The 19,406-nt window shown below is 45.4% G+C and overlaps 1 pseudogene; it reads left to right on the top strand.

Moving 5' to 3' along the window:
- The first annotated feature begins 9,146 nt into the window (after positions 1-9,146).
- On the top strand, positions 9,147-9,319 carry LOC135913976 (U2 spliceosomal RNA; annotated as a pseudogene).
- The last annotated feature ends 10,087 nt before the right edge of the window (positions 9,320-19,406 follow it).

Genomic DNA, 19,406 nt, shown 5'->3' with positions numbered 1-19,406 from the left:
AAAAGGATTGGACTTCAGCGGGACGGCAAAGATGGTATGACGACTGTGGCTTGATGACAATCAGAGGATAATTGAGAAATTGTGATGATGGCATAACAAGGACAGCCTGACAACGACTGCGTGAAGAGAACAGAATGACGGCGAGTGTGTGACGACAGCTGGACGATCAAGCTGTGATGACGATGATGGCGCGGCCGCTACGGCATGTCGAAGATGGTATGACAGCGGATGCTTGCGGCATCGCAGAGGAAAATTATTCGCCTTATCGTTAACATTGAACCAGCGTCGAGTGTTAATCCCGCAATAGAATCATTCAATTTGATCCGTGTAGATAATATATAAGAATTTCGTTCGTTACAAATAACATACTTTTCTTCCACAGGTAATTTCCTGACACAACTTGCTTCCCTTGAATATCGTACACCAATAGTTAACACTCATTGTACTGACAGTTGGTCCTTACCACAGTTCAGAACCGATTACAAGCTGCAATCCTTGGCTCACAATTTGTCATTTTTTCTCAATAAACATAAACATACTGCTGGTTTTAGTCGAAAAGAACTAAGAACACACTTTGTGCACATGTAATCCGTATTTATTCATATGTCGTTTAAGAAAACTTCTGTGTTATTGCTGTACTTGATTTGATGCTGTACTTGGTTGCTGTACTATATTTGATTTGATGACTAATTCTGTATTGCCATTGTTATTTCGTTCTGTCTGCTGCTGCCATGTCATGGTTTCCTGGGCCTTCGTCAAGCTGTTCGTACAGCTTTTAGCCCAGGTGACCATCCAGATACTTGCTGTAGAATAAAATATGATTTGATTTGATTTGACAGTGACTTGTCTGGTGACGACGAAATGATGACGATGTCCTGATAAGAGCGGCTTAATCCCGACTGAATGCATGAATGCATGACGACGGTGGTGTGAAGACCACGCAATGAGGGCGATGGCACGACAACAATATCACGTCAATTTCGGGGCGACGAGCGTACGACGGCGATGACGTGGTGACGGCCGTATCACGAAGTCTGTGTGACGACGATGGGGTCACAACAGCGGCATGACGAGAGTCGGGTGATGCAGCTGGAGTGACGCCAATGGAAGGAACGCGAAGGCATCACAACGGCTCCATGACAACGAACGCCTGGCGACTGTGTGACGGCAAAGTCGTGACGACGATTGCACGAGAGGAGTCGCACGACGAACCTTTAAGGACGGCAATGGAACGGCTACGACGGCATCACGATCGCGAACTCGTCGCCCCAGCTGGTAGACAACTTCGGCCGCTGAGTCTTCTTAAAAAATAGATAGATAGATAGATAGATAGATAGATAGATAGATAGATAGATAGATAGATAGATAGATAGATAGATAGATAGATAGATAGATAGATAGATAGATAGATAGATAGATAGGTAGGTAGGTAGATATAGATAGATAGATAGATAGATAGATAGATAGATAGATAGATAGATAGATAGATAGATAGATAGATAGATAGATAGATAGATAGATAGATAGATAGATAGATAGATGAAGTTATCGTAGTTATGAAGTTGATATGCTATCATATTTTGAAAATTGTAACACTTGTTGACCGTTGTGCTGTTGTTTGCTGCAGAGTGTCAACATGCTTTGGGTGCTGCAGCCTTCGTCAGGCAAGAATACTGCTGCAGCAGTAGAGGCAGCTGTATGTCTCAAACAACAAATAAATGAAATGAAGCCCTGCGCGGTTGACTGCCTCGAACTTGGTAAAGCAGAAGGAGTGATAAGAGGAAAATTCTGTTATGTGCTTGCACCACTACAATGATGGACGCGAGTTTAAAAAAAAAAGCTGCACAGACAAAGGCACGTTTTCAGAAACGTGCCAAGGAACACATGTAAGAAAATAATTACGTTCGAGAAACATGGTTGACTTTAGCTCCAATTATGGCTAGTGCCATTGCTTGTTCTCTCGTATGCAGCCGACATTTTGCCGCTTTACGGGAACGTGTGGCTAATGACCCTTGCACCGGCAATCTCGTTTCCCCAACACTATAGCGACCTCACTGTCGCACCTTTGTACAACGTACGTAGCAACCTTTCTTACGGAAGTGTGCTTACCAGCCGACATGGTTTCAAGTTAGGTTATGCCTTTTTCTTCTAGACTATCTTTACAAACCGCCTAGAAACAATCGCCATTAGTGCTGGTGTCTGACAGGAGCTCGTCCTAGGGAACCATTAATAGGGGCGTGTTGCGGTATGCTTGGGCAATTCATCTTGGCCTCACGGCTTGTGCACCATTCTTCCAACTGTTTTCTCGAATCACACGTTGCGGTGAGAGAGCGAGAGGGAAGAAGGAAAAGGCAGGGAGGCTCATTAGATGGGATTATTCGGTAGGCTACCCTGCATTCGAGAAGGGGAAGAGGGGGGGGATAAAAGGTAAAGGAAGAGAAAAAGTACACCATCAGGTCGGGCGCCAACATAAGCGCGAAAAACAACTTCATACTGAAGTGTTGTGGGTCGCTCGCACAGCCCAGTTGTAGAACTAAACTCTCCACCTTGTGTGTTGAGCCGCTCTTTTGATGCCTGTAGTTTGTGTACAAAAAGATGGCAACTTGTGAAGCGCTCCTCTGCTCGAGGGACGCCAGCACTGCACTCAGTGCATCGACCACTCGCATAGCACCTTGAGCCAACGGGTGTGCCGGTTGTTTAGAAACGCGCGGATTATCTCGCCGCGTACGTCGGTAGTCTGCAAATGTCGTTTTCTGATTCGCTGCTTCGTGATGTTCAGGGTACTTCTTCACAGCAACGAAATATAAAATAGGAATTCAAAGTAAGGAAACCAGAAGAAATGGCAGGCGACCCTAATCTTTGACTTAGGTGTCTCTTAGTGGCACTCGCACCTCGGCGTTGGTGTTCTGTAGGTTAAGCGAGCGAATGTCTTTTCCCTGGCGCGATATGCGGACGAGGAACGAGGGAGGGCGAGGAGGAAAGAGAGCGCGCGCCACCTGGCGGGGCGTAGCTCCCTAGCGAGCAGCGCACGAAGCGCACCTTACGCACCCTCTCTGGTGCTGACGTCAAAGCATGTAACAAGCGCGCGCGCAGCTGTTGCGAGCGAGTGAGTGAGCAGGTGCGCGCTAAGAGAGGAGAAGCGAGAGAGAAGAGAGTGACGTCACGTCCGCTCTGCTAGGCAGATGTTCAATCTATGCCATTAAACTGTTTTTCATTAATTAGCTGGTTAAATATCACGCCACCTTCCTGCGTGTGACGTCATTAATGACGTCAGTACTTCCGCTTCCTACTTCCAGGTTTACAGAAATTTCGCCAGAGTCGTGCTCACGTGGCGGGTCTCTAATGTTTACGATACTGTGCTTTGGTGTGTGGTAATCAGTGATTTCTAATTAATTCTAATTATTCCAGACACTTCAGTAACTCGCCTTGTAACTAAACTTTGCTCTGATATCAAATCTATAATGCAACGCATCAATTTTGTACTGTACTAATTTTTTTTATTTTTCTATGATTTGAATTTCATTCCCGGTCATCTCAGGAGGTGAACCAGAAGTACTGTGCAAGAAATAAGAGTGTCACTCGATGATGGTGCTACTAAAAAAAAAGGAAAAATGAGTCTCAGGTCATGGGCGTCTATGTGCCAGAGATAGAGGCATCCGAATAGAGAAATTTCCTAACGGAATCGAGCACAAATATTCGACAAGAACAAAGCCTTGTATATCTAAACGAATACTGAATATTTTCTTTTTTTTTAAAGCAAAGTTTGGTGTAATGTTTCTACGGAACTCGTCTTGTTAAAAAACAAGGAGGGAGGCTTATCTCATTATTTGACACATGCATGTGATGGCGTTCGCAACATGCCATTATGCCAAATAACGAGCTCTTAAATGAAATATAATTGCTTTCAGTGATCTGGAGCCCTTTCGAACTGATCTTAATAAAACAAGGGAACAGCATGTCCTCATGACCAAAGTAGAACAGTGGTGCTGTGTTCATTGAAAGAGAAAAGCGCACTGGATCAGCTCGACAGATTGCTTTTGAATTGTTGAGCCCCATTCTGTTCAACCTCGTCTTGGTAGGACTAGCGGAGTACCTACCGCGGTCAGTTCACGTCTCAATATACGCCGACGACATTTGCATCTGGGTTTCTGCGGTGACACGACCTCAGGTACGAGCCAGGCTCCAGCGGGCGGCAACGATGACGGCATCTTATCTACGAGAACAAGGCCTCAGCCTGTCTACTGAAAAGTGCGCATTGGTTGGCTTTACGCGCAAAGAAATGTCATCGTATCCTGTTTCAATTAATGGTCAAGCGGTATCCTATTCTAAGACACATCGCTTTCTGGGTGTAATCATTGACAGCAACCTCTCGTGGAGCCCTCACTGCGTCTATCTAAAGAAGAAATTGGTTGCCATTGCTCAGGTCTTTAAGTTTCTCTGCGGCAAAAACTGGGGTACACCAGTCCGTTCTATGATGCAGCTCTACAGGGTACTGTTTCTCGGACTCCTACGTTACAGTCTACCAGTGTTGTCAAATGCATGCAAGACGAACTTTCGCGCCTTGGAGAGTATGCAAGGTCAAGCCCTACGCACGTGTTTAGGGCTGCCTCGGTGCACGTCAACAGCAGCAACAATTGCCATCGCTGGGGACCATATGATCCAGACACACGTAGTTGTCGACTCTCTCAGAGCGCACATTCGCCATCTGTCAAGAATCCCCGACCATCATTTGACCTCCCTACCCGCCGAAAGACCTCAAGCGACCTTTTCACGAGTGATTAGCGCTCATCAAGAGTGCATACCGTCATCTTTTACACCGGCGACAAAGCCTTCATCTCCCCTGTGGTGCCTACGACAGCCTCAAGTGAATTTTGATATTCCTGGAATTACAAAAAAGTCCAATCATACATCGCCGGCTCTGAAGCAACTTACGCTCCTATTACTACACCAGACGTATCATGACCGCATACATATATATACCAATGGTTCGACCTCATGTGCCAGCTCAACTGCCGCATTCGTCGTTCCAGCCAAGAAGGTTACAGTTCAATTCAAATTGTCGCACACGACTACATCGACATCAGCAGAGCTTGCAGCTCTCCATGCCGCTATGATGTACGTCACCGAAGAGCCCACAGAGAAATGGGTCGTATTTTGTGACTCTAAGGCAGCCCTTCACAGCATCAAGTCTGCATTACGTCACAGAGTATACGAGCAGATGATATCTGACATCAGGGAAGTACACCACCATGCTCTGGAAAGTGGGCACACCATTACATTTCAATGGATTCCTGCTCACTGTGGCATTGTCGGCAACAACCTAGCAGACAAGGCTGCCCGGTCTGCCCATGAAGATACCCAGACGCGTTCCATACCTTTGGCGAGGTCTGACGCTGCCAGGGAACTTCGCCTACATGCACGCAAAAAGTCGCAAGAACTCTGGAGTTCAGGTGCCTTCAACTGCCGATTAAATAAACTGGACCCCATGCTACAGCTACAAGTGCCATCTAGCCTTTCCCGCGGTGAAGCAACCTTGCTGTGCCGCTTGTGGCTGGGAGTAGCATTCACAAACTCATATTCCTTTCGTTTGGGAATGGCCGAGAGCCCGATGTGCGATTACTGTGGGTGCGAGGAGACCATCGAGCACCTATTGTGTACTTGCCCCCACTACGATGTACAACGCCTCTCTCTGCAGGAGACTTTACACCGACTAGACTTACGACCTTTCACCGAGTCAAAGATACTCGGACCGTGGCCACACCCGTCACTGGCACGAAAAGCGAATCGTGCATTACTGCAATACTTGAGGTACACCGGTTTAAGAGACCGTTTATAGTGTCCCTGTGCATAGTGTCCCTCCCACACGTACTCTGTGCTTACTCTCTCCCTTTCTTCTTCTTTCTATTTCCCTTTCCCCCACCCCCAGTGTAGGGTAGCAAACAGGATACTCTTCTGGTTGACCTCCCTACCTTTCCTCTCCTTGCTTTCTCTCTCTCTCTGATGCAAAAGAAATTTTCACTACCCAGTGCCTCTGCCATATGTCACACTGCGGTGACAGTGAAGCAGACAGTAGTGAAAACATTGAACATTGAAAACTGTTTATTCCGTGAACCTGCGTCTAGAAAAACAAGCGACACTCAATGCCCAGCGGTAGTGGCGAGCACAGTCGGCGAACGTCGAAAATGTGACCTGCGGATCAGATGCGTCGGCTATTTATACATGGCTAAATAAACATTCCTACTTAATCGTTGCGGCTCGCCTGTGTTCTAGAATGTGCACGAGTAGTTGAGTCGCGCACAGAATTTGATTACGTGATGCTCGGCGACAACATCGATTTCATTCGACAAACTTCCGATACAGAATGACGCGTCATTCGCTGTGCGATGACCTTTAACATCTCTTAACAGGTAAAATTCGTTCCCCGAGTAAAGACGAACAAGCGTGCACGTCAATGGTAATACTGGCCAAATAATAAATTGCTCTACTTAAACAGAGACAACAAATTGGTATACAGGCTGCTTAAAAGTGAGACATTCCTTTTGAATGACAAGAAATTATTGGATAAAAGGTTTTCTCACGGCTCCTGCAGCTCTCTTGATCCGGATATCCCACTTTCCTGCAGCAGAATAATATGGGAGAGTCCTCGCTAGCATCAGTGTCTCTCTTTCTCGAGGCTCCAGAATGAGGTGCTATTTCTTGCATTCAGAAAGAAGGAATACTCGGCAATTTCAAATAGTGCATTCTCGAATTGAGAACGTATCAAATAACAAATGCTCTTCGGTTCGTGTTCGAAATTTGAAATGTTCGCGCACAGTTGTGAATAATTAGGACGCCAATGTGACATTATGAATATAATGAAGACCGAGTAAAAAGGAAAAAAAAAGCGGGGGCCTCATTGAGAAAGCATTCCGTGTGTAGTGTCCTTTATCACTGGCTGACCACCTTTTCTAATAACGTACAGCGTCAGGATTGGCTGGAATTTTCTCTTAAAAAGAATTCTAGCTTAACAACTGTGTGAATGTGAGCAACACTTTTTTTTGACAGCGCCTAGTTGTCAGCGCTTCACTCCTGGTTTTATAGCGTAATCTGGCTAGGTTAATGCTGTGGGTAATATATTCCTGCAAACCGCGACAGCGTGCAATCAGCGTAATGGTGCATTAGTGCAATACTTGACGTGCACCGGCTTACGAGACCATTTATAGTGTCCCTGTGCATAGTGTCCCGCCCACACGCACTCAGTGCTAATTTTCTACCCTTTTCCGCTTCCTATTCCCCTTTCCCCCACCCCCAGCGTAGGGTAGCAAACCGGATGCTCCTCTGGTCGACCTCCCTGGCTTTCCTATCCTTGCTTTTTTCTCTCTCTCTTCTCTCTCTCGTTGATCCCTAACTTGCACGTCCCTCAATTTGCACGCTTTTATCGGTTCTGGCACAGTCGTTTCAAGCAACGTACGCGAATACGCTTTTAACGATGGATAGAGATTGATGACCTGGCAACGCTGTGTTGAGTCCAAGCTAAGCCAAAAGCTCCGTGTCAGGTGGTTTCTTCTGGACTACTTCTGCTTTTGACATCCCTGTGAGGTGTTCTTTCGTAGCGCTTTATATGCATTAATACCGGAACATTCGTAACGCTGTTTGATAGATTTGTACAGCTGCGCATTCAGCTCTCCCCTAAGGGCATATGTTTCTCCATCGCATGGGACGTCATCTGTTTGCAAATGGTTTCGCAATGCCCGAAACGTGGGCGAAAAAAAAAAGAAGTTGTCGGAAAGATGGATGCGATGCTAACGGAATACTCGTGTTGACGATTTCGCACATGAATGTGGCACACGTTCCTGCTTATATTGTGATATGTGCCAACCAAACACACCAGCGCGAAAAACAATGTCGCTTTTGAATAGGCGCCATTTGTGTCGTCATTATAACGCTACCATTTCATCCTGCACGCCAGCTTTGGGGTCCTTATAGTAATGCAAAACAACGAGGATTTGCGTTTTACTGTAGTGAATTGAATACCCATTGCAAGGCTGAAGGTGCACCTAGCGTGGAGTCTTGCATTTAGGTCTTGCACGTAAAACAACCCTAACCACGAAAGTGGAGGGGAACAGAAAGCAACCTAGGCTCTACGTGCTTTAGTCAAATTTTACTCTGTAGCTTAACTGAGACATTGGCGCTAGCAGAGCCGTTCCTTTAACCTGAGGACAAGTGAGTAATCACGCACACGTTTTTCTTCAACAGTTCAAATGCATAGAAGAAGGTGGGCACTGGCGTGCCAGTGAGAGGCCTCAGCGACCATATATATATGGCTACCATATCAAAGCGACGGTCCTCATGATTTTCTGCTATCATCATAAGCGTCGGCGCGGGAATGTATAGTTCGATCGTAGTCTCACCTATGTTCTTGGCTTTATAGGACAGCATGCGCTGTGCCGCCTCTAGATACACTCTTCCATAGTCTAGTGCGCTACAGCTACAGGGCGCGCTCCTACGTGCTTCATGTTGATTTATTCTGAATTTCATTGTCGTTTCGAAGTGCATGGCCATATTCCATTATTCCACCAAATTTTTAGATTAGCCTGCTCGAAACTGCTTCAAACTGAAATTTTATGCGCTCTAAATTGCTACAAAATGAAAGTTAGTTTGCTAGAAGCTGCTCCGAAATGCGATTTTGTCTACTCCCAAGTGCCACAAAACGCAATTTTCATGCTGCAAAAATTGCTCTAAAATGACTTTGGGCAGTACCACCCATGCAATTCCGTCTTTCGTTTGTACGGTGAAGACATTCCCACAGTCGGTGGCATTGTCCTCTTTTGAGTCAAGGGTTGTACAGCAGCGAGAGAAGTCTTGGAGACCACAGCATCAGCAAAAAATTAAGATCTATTCAAGCGCAGCTGCGCGACTTGGAGTCAGTTTAATACATTGTAGTGGTCCAACGCCAAGAGTGCACGTAGGCGCGCTTTCTTGATTTCAACCGGAAAGCCCCATCTGCGAAAAAAAAAAACACAAAACATTGCGGCATCTTTGGTTCCCAAGCTTTTGGTCACGGCTGTACATAGTTTTTGTCCTTTGCGTATATGGCAGCGCCTCCTGCTCGTGAGTCCATGTGCTGTACACACACGATTCCAATATACCTATCTACTTGAAACAATACATCTTGATTTATTATTATTATTATTATTATTATTATTATTATTATTATTATTATTATTATTATTATTATTATTATTATTATTATTATTAGAGGCGGAGTGCTTAAGCCTGTTTACCCTCCGCCGCGGGTCGGCCCGGTATTGCACTATCTCCGGGGATTGGCCCACGCTCACTTTTTTTTATTGATGACGCACGGATACGAAAAATACTTGGAAGAGCAGCCGTATACAGCTTCGCTGTAAGGTTTGTCAGGCTTATCGAACTATGTTGGTCAAGTACGCTACTGTCTTGAAAACCTTTGATCTTACGAGCGGGTAGTTTAGCTATCGAACGGGCTGTTCCGACACTCAAATTCTCAGAATCGTTCGGTCGGAAAGAAAACGACTGGCTTGGCTATTAAACACGCAAGTAAGAGATACCGTCGATGTCAAGAGATGTACATGCGACAGAAAGTTTTAGGAGCCCAGTGATTCTGGAAATGATGCCGTCGCCCACGTGGCGTAGCGAAGGGGATAGGATCTCTTATTTTGTTATAGCGCAAGCTTGACAAGGACAAAAGAAGGCACATTAGACACACACAGCGCTGTGTGTGTCTAATGTGCCTTCTTTTGTCCTTGTCAAGCTTGCGCTATAACAAAATAAGATATGCCGTACCAACAACCCCCTTTTGCTATCCTCATCGGGATAGGATCGATGAAGCTTTTCGAAATATTGACGATTGCCGCCGTACAACTGCACCGCACTTTTCTGTGCTGTGAATCGCTCACGGCGCCATGCGGACTGAACTTGAGCTGTTAAAACATCAATGAAAGGACAATTAATAGGAATATCACGATAGACAGGCGGGAACCTTGGTGCTCACGATGGCCCATTATGCTTACTCTTTTTCAGGAGCCCGAACGTTCGTTCCAGCACAGTAGTGTTCGACGATGCTTGGTCTAAAAGCTAGCAGGAAACAAGGCTACCCTTTAGTTCATTAGACATTCATATTTATAGGACAATTTTTCCGTCCGATTTATTTAGTTGGTACTTCAGCAGAGTCTAAGGATTTATGTAAGATTACAGTATGGTACTGAGCTGTCCACAGGGAGTATCTTCCTAGGAAAGAATTCGAGATACCATCTGAACCGGTATACCTTTTAGTGTCGAGATTCAAGATTAGGTTTAAGACACCATCGAAACTTTTGCGATATGACCTAATTTATTAGTTTGTGCATCATAACTAAACTTTGGAACTACACGGTTATCGAGCGTGAAAACAGATTGGAAGTACGAGTTAAAAGCAGTCGAAACTATGGTGGGGTCGTTAGTAATAGCATCGTTAGTCTTGAAAGTACTGCCCGTTGCACTAGATAAGAGTGATGTCCAGAACCTGCGAGGATTTGATTTAAGTAGTATAAGAAATTGGACAAAAAAATAGAAATATTTAGCATTTTTAGTACGAGTACGAAGTTTCTGTTCGGATTTTTCAAAACGAACGCGAAGCGCAGAACTATTATGTTTTGATTTACGTAGTCCACCTACACGGCGTGACAGGCGCAAAATATTCCGGTTAACCCGAGGAAGTTTATTATTTATCTTTTATGTTTTTGATGTGACGTAATTATTGATGCGAGATATCAGTAAAAACTCAAAACAATCAACAAGACTGTCGACATGGCATTCGGTAAGGAGTGACAAAAGATGGCCAAAGTTATCTGCCGGATAATATCTTCCTGATAGACGTATCGTCAGCCTTGCTAAAATCATGAAATGTGGTGTAGCTAAAGTGTTAATGTGGGATAGGACTGTTAATGTGTATGAGAAAAGCATTATGATCCGAGATTTCTGTCAGGATATCATACTCAAAACCTAAATAAGCAAGACTGTCGCTCATAAACACTAAGTCACGTATCGGGTTCGGACGCGTATTCTTATCAACTAATTGTATCAGGTTATGGCACAAAGAAAATGTAATTAATCTCTACAAATAGTGGCATTATTGGCGTAATATGTAAGGGAAGGCCAGTGAAAGCCGGGAACGTTAATGTCACCGAGAACAATTAAGTTTTACCTGTTGAGGTTATGGTCATGTATAAACTACGAAATATTGTCGATAAAGTCACTAGGGCTATCAGGGGAGCTATAAAGACCGCAAATTGTTAAATTCTGCTTATGCGCTAGTAACTTGCACCAAACCGATTCTACAATGGGAGGACCTGTTAGAACCTCAAGGTTAAAATCTGAACGTAAATGCAAAGCAACATCACCGCGTTTCTTTTTCTGACGGTCATACCGGTCATACGGTCATATCTACATCGGCAGAACTTGCAGCTCTCCATGCCGCTATGATGTACATCACCGAAGAGCCAACAGAGAAATGGGTCGTATTTTGCGACTCTAAGGCAGCCCTTCACAGCATCAAGTCCGCATTACGTCACAGAACTTACAAGCAAATGACATCTGAAATAAGGGAACTGTACCACCACGCTCTGGAAAGAGGACACCACATTATATTTCAGTGGATTCCTGCTCACTGTGGCCTCGTCGGCAACAACCTCGCTGACAAGGCTGCCCGGTGTGCCCACGAAGATACCAAGACACGTCCAACACCTTTGGCGAGGTCGAACGCTGCCAGAGAACTTCGCCTACTTGCGCGCAAGAAGTCTCAAGATCTCTGGATTTCAAGTGGCTTCACTTGCAGATTACGTAAACTGGACCCCACGCTACGGCTACAGCTGCCATCTAGCCTTTCCCGCAGCGAAGCAACCTTGTTGTGTCGCTTGTGGCTTGGAGTGGCGTTCACGAACGCATACTCCTACCGTATGGGAATGGCCGAGAGCCCGATATGCGACTCCTGTGGGTGCGAGGAGACCACCGAGCACCTATTGTGTACCTGCCCTCGCTACGATGTCCAACACCTCTCTCTGCGGGCAACTTTACGCAGACTGGACTCGAGACCGTTCATTGAGTCAAAGATACTCGGACCGTGGCCACACCCGTCACTGGCTCGAAAAGCGATTCGTGCACTAGTGCGGTACTTGAAGTGCACGGGCTTAACAGACCGTTTATAGTGTCCTTGTGTATGGTGGCCCTCCCACACGTACTCAGTGTTTACTCTCTCCCTTTCTTCCTCTTTCTACTCCCCTTTCCCCCACCCCCAGTGTAGGGTAGCAAACCGGATGCTGTTCTGGTTGACCTCCCTGCCTTTCCTACCCTTCGTTTCTCTATCTCTCTCTCTCATACCGGACAACAATGTAACCAGGAGGCGTGAATTCTGTGTCGTGAATATCTTCATGAATCTATGTTTCTGTATGCATATAACGTGAGGAGAACATGAAGAACGAGCGAAAGGAATTGTGTAAACTTGTTAGTTATGCTTCTGGCATTAACCTGCAAAAGTGCAAGATCTGTGGCAGAATAATGAGCTTATCAGCCTAGTGATGATAAAACTTTTGGAAATCTTGACCTAGAATCCAAACCAGGGGCTATTACTAAACTATTTGAGGCACCGTCCTAGTTGTAAGAACGTTATCTCTAGATAAATTATCGAACGTCATTTTAATAACCCAGCCGTTATTCCGCTGCTCAACCGAAACGTCTCATAGGTTTTTACGGACTGCGCGCACTCTGGACGGAAAATCTTCGGAAAGTTTCATGTCTGAATTTTTCGGCTTGTAAGCGTTCTTCAGCATCCCTTGCTTACCACTGAAATCAAGCAATATTAAAATAATAGGGCGAGAACGGCCAGGCGCATTCTGCCAAACCTATGGAAGCGTTCAATACGCGGACAGTCAAGGGAAAGCCTATTGAAGAAGTTCGCAACCTTGGACTGCAATGTGTCACGTTTCCCATTAGTATCTTCTGGTATGCCATGAAGGATTACGCTGTTTCTCCCTGAACAGTTTTCAAGATCATCATGTTTGGCAGTTCGTTTGGCAACAGTGCGCTTTAGGCAAACTGCCCGAGAACGAAGCTGATCAGAATCTTGATCAGACAGCGCCTTCTAACATGAGGTTTCGAGAGCAGCCACACGCACTTCCAAGGCATCGATACGTGTGTTCACAGCATTTTTGATTTCAGATATGTCTTGCGACATATTTTTCTGACAAGCAATTAAATTGGAAAGAACTTTCACAAGAGAAGGGTCATCGCAAGTAGACATTGCCCAGCTCGGCCGACATCTGAAGCGCGTTAAGAGCGCTTTCTTGGGATTCGTCAGGCTTGCCAGTTTTAGACGCCGGTCTCCTGGGGCCGGAGTTAAGCTCAACGTCACTGCTCAGGATAAGACGACTAAGGTAATCGACGAAATAAGAAAAATTCCACATGAGTCTACTATGCAGATAACTGTGTGGACAACGCAGCAGCAGCAGGAATCGATTATCGGATCGGATACAGTAAGCGTTGTCCAATTGGCGCACCTGTGCAAACAAGAAGAAGCGTTTAGGCAACATGCTGAAGCTGTTGCTGCTGCTGCATTGCCCACTGCCGGGGTGCTGGAACGACGGAGCTTTTATACTAACGAAGCTTGACGTGAACGAGCATATGGCGTCACCTGACGGAGTTGCCACGCTAGGACCATCCGCGGGAGTGCAAATACAGAGATGTGCAAATACAGAGATGTGCAAATACAGAGATGTGCAAATACAGGGATGTGCGAATACAGAGATAGTGATAACATAATGTTCAACTACTCCATATTCTTCAGATTTTCGACCGGGACTGTGCACCACAAGTCCTTCCAAACTATACTGATAGGGTACTTCAGGGCACGCAGAAAAGCGCTTTCACAAAATGCTCAATTGCTAACAAATTATTACTGTGGGAACGTTGGGGTGCCATCCACCGTTTCTCTCCCACAGAAGGCACGCAGGGGCCTTGATTTGATTGCGACAGACCGGGTACACCAAGAAAACAATGTTTCTGCTGCATTGCCTATTTCACAAGCGAGGGAATTTATGAAGTACTTCATTGTGTTTTACCATTCGGCTAGCTTCCAGTGAAGCGGTAGCGTTAGATATCAAGTGTGTAATCAACGCGTGCGCGCTGGAATATTGTATAGCGTGAGCATCGTGCGTTAGACGTGCCTATACACGATGCAGTCTTTCGTCAAAACGTGGGGGCAGCAGCAGCGGCAGCGTATGGCCTAATTGGATCTCGTGCGGCGTGTGCCGAGACATGATCGACTGGCACGCTTCGTTGACTCGTTCAGCCTTCCGGCGATAGCCAATATATATACACGACGTGTAAGGCACGCACGTGGATGGAAGAGGGCGCACCACTGTGAGTTTTGGCTGTATTTTATGTTTTTATTAGCCAATTGATCACATTGATAAACTGCATTGATATTCATACGTTGCTCGAATACGTTAAGCGAACGCGTCCCATGACTCGCTGCATAAGCTCATTACGGGGCTCCGAGGAAAAATTGCCTTTCTGTATTGCGCCTTGTGATTGAGAGGGCCAATATCACCATCGAAAAAGAACGATACATTGTTTCTGTTTACCTTCGCCATTTGTTGACGGCACTAAAGGCCTGAAAGAGCAGGAGATGTCGGCAAACCAATTTTTTTAGCGCACTTCTGGCATGTCTTCTCGCTGCCAGCGTAAGAAAGCGGCCTGTGCAATAATTAACGCCTGCTTTTTGTTTACCACACGTTTCCAAAATTCTGAGGACACAGACGACGAAAGTAGCAGTCATGCAAAGCAAGTGCTCGGGGAGGTCTTCCTATATTTATAAAAATTCGCAGTTCTATTAGAACATCCCTGTAGGTATATGGACGCCGAGACCTCCAGTCAAGTGCAGAATCTTTTGCGAAGTACCCGCCGTATGGCTGCATCGAAGCGATGTAAAAATGTGCCTGACCGAGCTAGCTTACCTTTCTTTCCTTTTGCTGGGCTTTGTTGTTTCAGCCAACACCACCCGAAAGCAATAAATCCCGTTAAACTGTGGTCACGCCGCGCTGAGGCTCAGAAGAATTCAGTTGATATTGTGAAGTTATGCTTGATGACTACAGCGCGTACCTTCAAATACCTAATTGCCTGACAGAAATGTCTCATTAGTTTTGAGTTGCATGGAGGTGAGTGAATTAATGAGTGAATTGGCACCACTAAGAGAAGAGGAACGGCCCACTTATTGCATTGTTTTGTGATGACGACCCTTCTACAAAGTGTCTAGAGAAACTGCCACTTTAACTGGTCACTGCATCCTGACTTTAGACAGTTTGAGCGTCTCTTGCTTGGAGCGCATTCCAACGACGATATCCCAGAGCCCTATTTCAAATGCCTACCGAGCGGCCCAAGTCCGAAGCAGTAGAAATTAAACGCGGGACCACTTCATGGTTCAAGCGCAGGTATGTGAGGGCTGACTGTTTGGGACCAAATTGCCCTGCTTCTTCATCTATAAGGGTGTTTCAGTGACGACACACTCTAATTAATAATAAATTGGGATTTTTAAGCTCAGTAATACTTTTTCAGGAGAAGATTCGCAACATGGGTGGACAAAAATAGAAAATTCCCTGTGAAAGTTAAGGGCGTAATTAACCAAGGTTCGCTCACTTTAGCAATCAAAGTTAGATCATCAGTACCAATTGGATTTTTGTACCTAGCGGGGAGCTCAAAACTAATCGGCTTTTAAAACGGATCAAAAGCCCTTATTTAAAAGATGCTGCCATGAAGAATTCCCATTCATTTACAGTTCAATACCGAAGCTAAGCGCGTCGCCTACGCATATTGTTAGAACCCCGTGGGAAACCTGGAGCGCTACTAACAATTAAGCTAACTGCTTTTACATGCCAAAATCTTAATATGATTATGAAGCGCACCGTGGATTACTTTGGAACCCCTGCGGTTATTTAACAAGCATCTTAACCTAAGCATATGACCCTTCTTTTCTTTCATGCTGTCTCCATGAAAATGGCGGCCGAGATCGATCGAGAACGGTCGAGATCGAACCGGTGATTTCGACTTCACGCCAAAGCCCTTAGGTGACCGCGGCGTGTTCCAGATCTATGTTAGTCTTGCTGTTGTTTTCGAAGCTTCGCCTTCGGGTACAACTGCCAATTTCTTTCCTTTCTCCATTTGGTCTGCTGGATTTAAAGAAAAGGCGGGACCAGAGTTTCTGTCAGCAAGGACGTTTTCGCAGAGCTTGACCCCAGACCTGTACTCTTGCAGTGCAGAACCTTTTCTTTTTAACTTCCAGAAAAGCTTCCAATATTGTAATGATATAGAGTTTCTGCAGTTTGTCTTTGCTTCCTTGCTTAATGGGGACGATGTTCCGCTTCTCATTAGCAATAGCGTTTGCGCCCAAGGTGACCTGAAAAGTGCCCTAATATTTCCATGCATCAGAGACTTCAGGTTCCTCTCAGTCAACGGTGACCTAAAGTAGTCGACATGTTTAGACCTCGCTCGGATCCTGAAACTACACTGTGTAGATAAAATATCTGCTCCATTCTGAGCAAAATTCGAGACACCCCACACCTCAGTGACCGTGTTAATTAATGCTGCTGATGAAGAAAGGACAATCCAAGCAAAAGAACTCTACTACTAGTGCTACAACTGCACCTCTTCATCCACCTGCTATTACCACCGCCACCGCTACCACTACCATTTGCACGCGCAGAGCTGTGTGAATTGAGTCATACATTGTGAACAATATAGTCCATGGAAAAAAAAAAGCTAAAATGAAAACCTTGCATGACAGAAATGTCGTGAGCTGTGCGGTGAAAGAATAAGACTGCATTAAACTACACCTTCCGTGGGTTTCTATAATTGTACGAATCGCACTTAGCTTTATATCAATTCATTATAAGCTTCACAAGATCTTTGCTACAGATAGATCTTATGCTAACAAATTGACGCTCGGCCGCGGCATTGCACGGTGGCTGCGCCTCGGGTTCGGCGGAGCGTGATTTTGGTAACTTATTAAACCTCGACTACGTAGTACTAAAGCATGTGAGACAAGTCCAGGTACTGCTTAGGTCTAAATTCACCTTGGGGACACCAGAAATAAGCGAACAGGCAAGAAAGCACATCCAGCATGTGCGTTAGCTCTGCATAATTTTCAAGCCGCTAGCATTATAGGCGTACCTGCACACTTCGTAGTATAGAGCTTATGTCTGACGAAATATTTCCATGCTAGGGATTTAGTAACAAATTTACTTTTCGATGAAAAACTTTAGGTTAAAAGACGTTAAAGAAGAATATATGGTTTATTACTACTCGTGAAGTTAAAGCTGTCCACGAATGTTAACCAGAAATGCAGGACCACAATCGGTAGAACTGCCAGAGCAACCATGAAGCATTATACAGGCGACGTATGCTAACGCAAATTTCACGCAATTAGTTCTATTGGCAGTAGTGCACTAGTATGCTCTTGATTTATAAACGTAAACATGGCGTGAGATTATGCGGTATATAAACTGAAGAGAAACATTCGCAGTATGCTCTTGATTTATAAACGTAAACATGGCGTGAGATTATGCGGTATATAAACTGAAGAGAAACATTCGCAGTTCCGCATGGTACTGCCCGAAAGACGAAGCACCGATTGCGATAGCAGATTTGTAGATAGCTGTGCGGAGTAAGGATAGTAGTTTTGTCGGTCATATGAGCTTGTAAACATTCGCTTACTAACTAAATAACAATGATAGAATGTGTAAGCGTAACTCAATGAGGACGTAGAAAGAAGCAGACACACAGAAACAGAGCTGTCTTAGTGTGTCTGCTTCTTTCTACGTCATTGTTCAGTCGCGCTTACCCATTCTGTCATGGATTTAAACTAACTAGCCCGTCAACGTGCTTTAGCTGAGGTAACCAGCCCAGTGTCACGCGCGCACAGGTAAGCATGAGCACATCTCGCTCAATGACAGCGGAAACTGCCTGTGAAAACGGTGGAGTTAGGAATCGCGGCAGCAGCCGCGAGCCAATTGACCTCCGTGCGTCTGCCGCTTACACGCGAACGAAACGTCGAAAGTACAGCGCATACGAAGCTACCGGCACTACGCGCAATCTGCAAACATCGCAAATCGTTTTGAAGATGAGGCCCGCGCGTACGCGCACTTTGGCCACGTTGCAGATTGTTTTCAAAACACACCAACGCCGGCAACGCGTCCCTACGGCGTCCGCCAAGGGCGTCTACTACGTCGTCCGCGATCCGCGTGGCCAACGCCGCAGCAGACGCTGCAATGTCCCCACTCTGACGGAGTGGTAGGCGAGGAAGACATCGAGACATCCTGGCAGCCGCCATAAGTATAAGTACGTTATAAGTACGTAGCGCCCGAAAAGGTACTCGTAACGCCTGCTGCAGAAAGGATGTTCCTCATCCGCCGCCAAGGTTTGTGAGTGGTGGCACTCGCCAACACTCTCAAGGTTAGTTGCAGTATTAAAAACTTAAATACCCAAGAAAGTGGATGGGGTAACGGCGCCGCCGTAGCTCAACTGGTTGGAGCATCGCACGCGTAATGCGAAGATGGGGGATGGTACCCCACCTGCGACAAGCTGTTGCTTCTTCCACTTTTATTGCCATTAATTTACCATTTCTTTAATTCAATTAGTAAGTACGAGTAACTTCCCCTATGTTGTCCTTGGTGTCTTTGTTGGCTGCTTATAATATCACTAAAAGTAAGCATGTGTCTTTTCACATGCTGCTCTTTATGGGGCTGCACACTTAATGAGAAACTCGCATCGGAATGCAAAACAAATTGTATATTCGGAGTCACATTTTATTCGAATTATTTCACAGCTGAAAGACGTTTATGATAAAAGATTTCCCACCAGACTTGTATAATCGTTGATTTGTTTTGTTACTTGCAGAGGTGGCTATGGCTGATTGGTCCACTATGTATATAACTTATGGACGTACATTTTTGCATTTGTAATAACTACCATAAAAAAGCTATTATGGGTTAATGGAGCATCGAGATGCTGTGCTGGGGGACTGAGGTACTATCTCAACATTCCACAGGTAATTCAATTTTATTTGGGCTTGATCTATACGGAAGACAGCTACGGCACACAGAAGAGACGGTCAGACAAGTACCGAAGGTGTCACAAAGAAAGCTTCGCTTTAATATCATGATTCATCAACACCACCGCCTGCACGTACTCACCGAAGCCAGCGCCATACTGTCATTTCGAGGCGTTCCCCCGCTATTGTTGGACAACGCAATCAGCTTACATAGCCGCCACCGTGCAAACACCTAGCAAAAGTATACCGTACACCGCCACCGTACAAACTCGCAAAAGAAAAAAAAAATAGTCCGCCTCTATTACACCCCGTG

The sequence above is a fragment of the Dermacentor albipictus genome, chromosome 5, assembly GCF_038994185.2.
Source record: "Dermacentor albipictus isolate Rhodes 1998 colony chromosome 5, USDA_Dalb.pri_finalv2, whole genome shotgun sequence".
Taxonomy (NCBI): Eukaryota; Metazoa; Arthropoda; class Arachnida; order Ixodida; family Ixodidae; genus Dermacentor; species Dermacentor albipictus.
The sequence above is the reverse complement of the archived record's forward strand: the minus strand, read 5'-3'. Positions and strand labels throughout refer to the sequence as shown.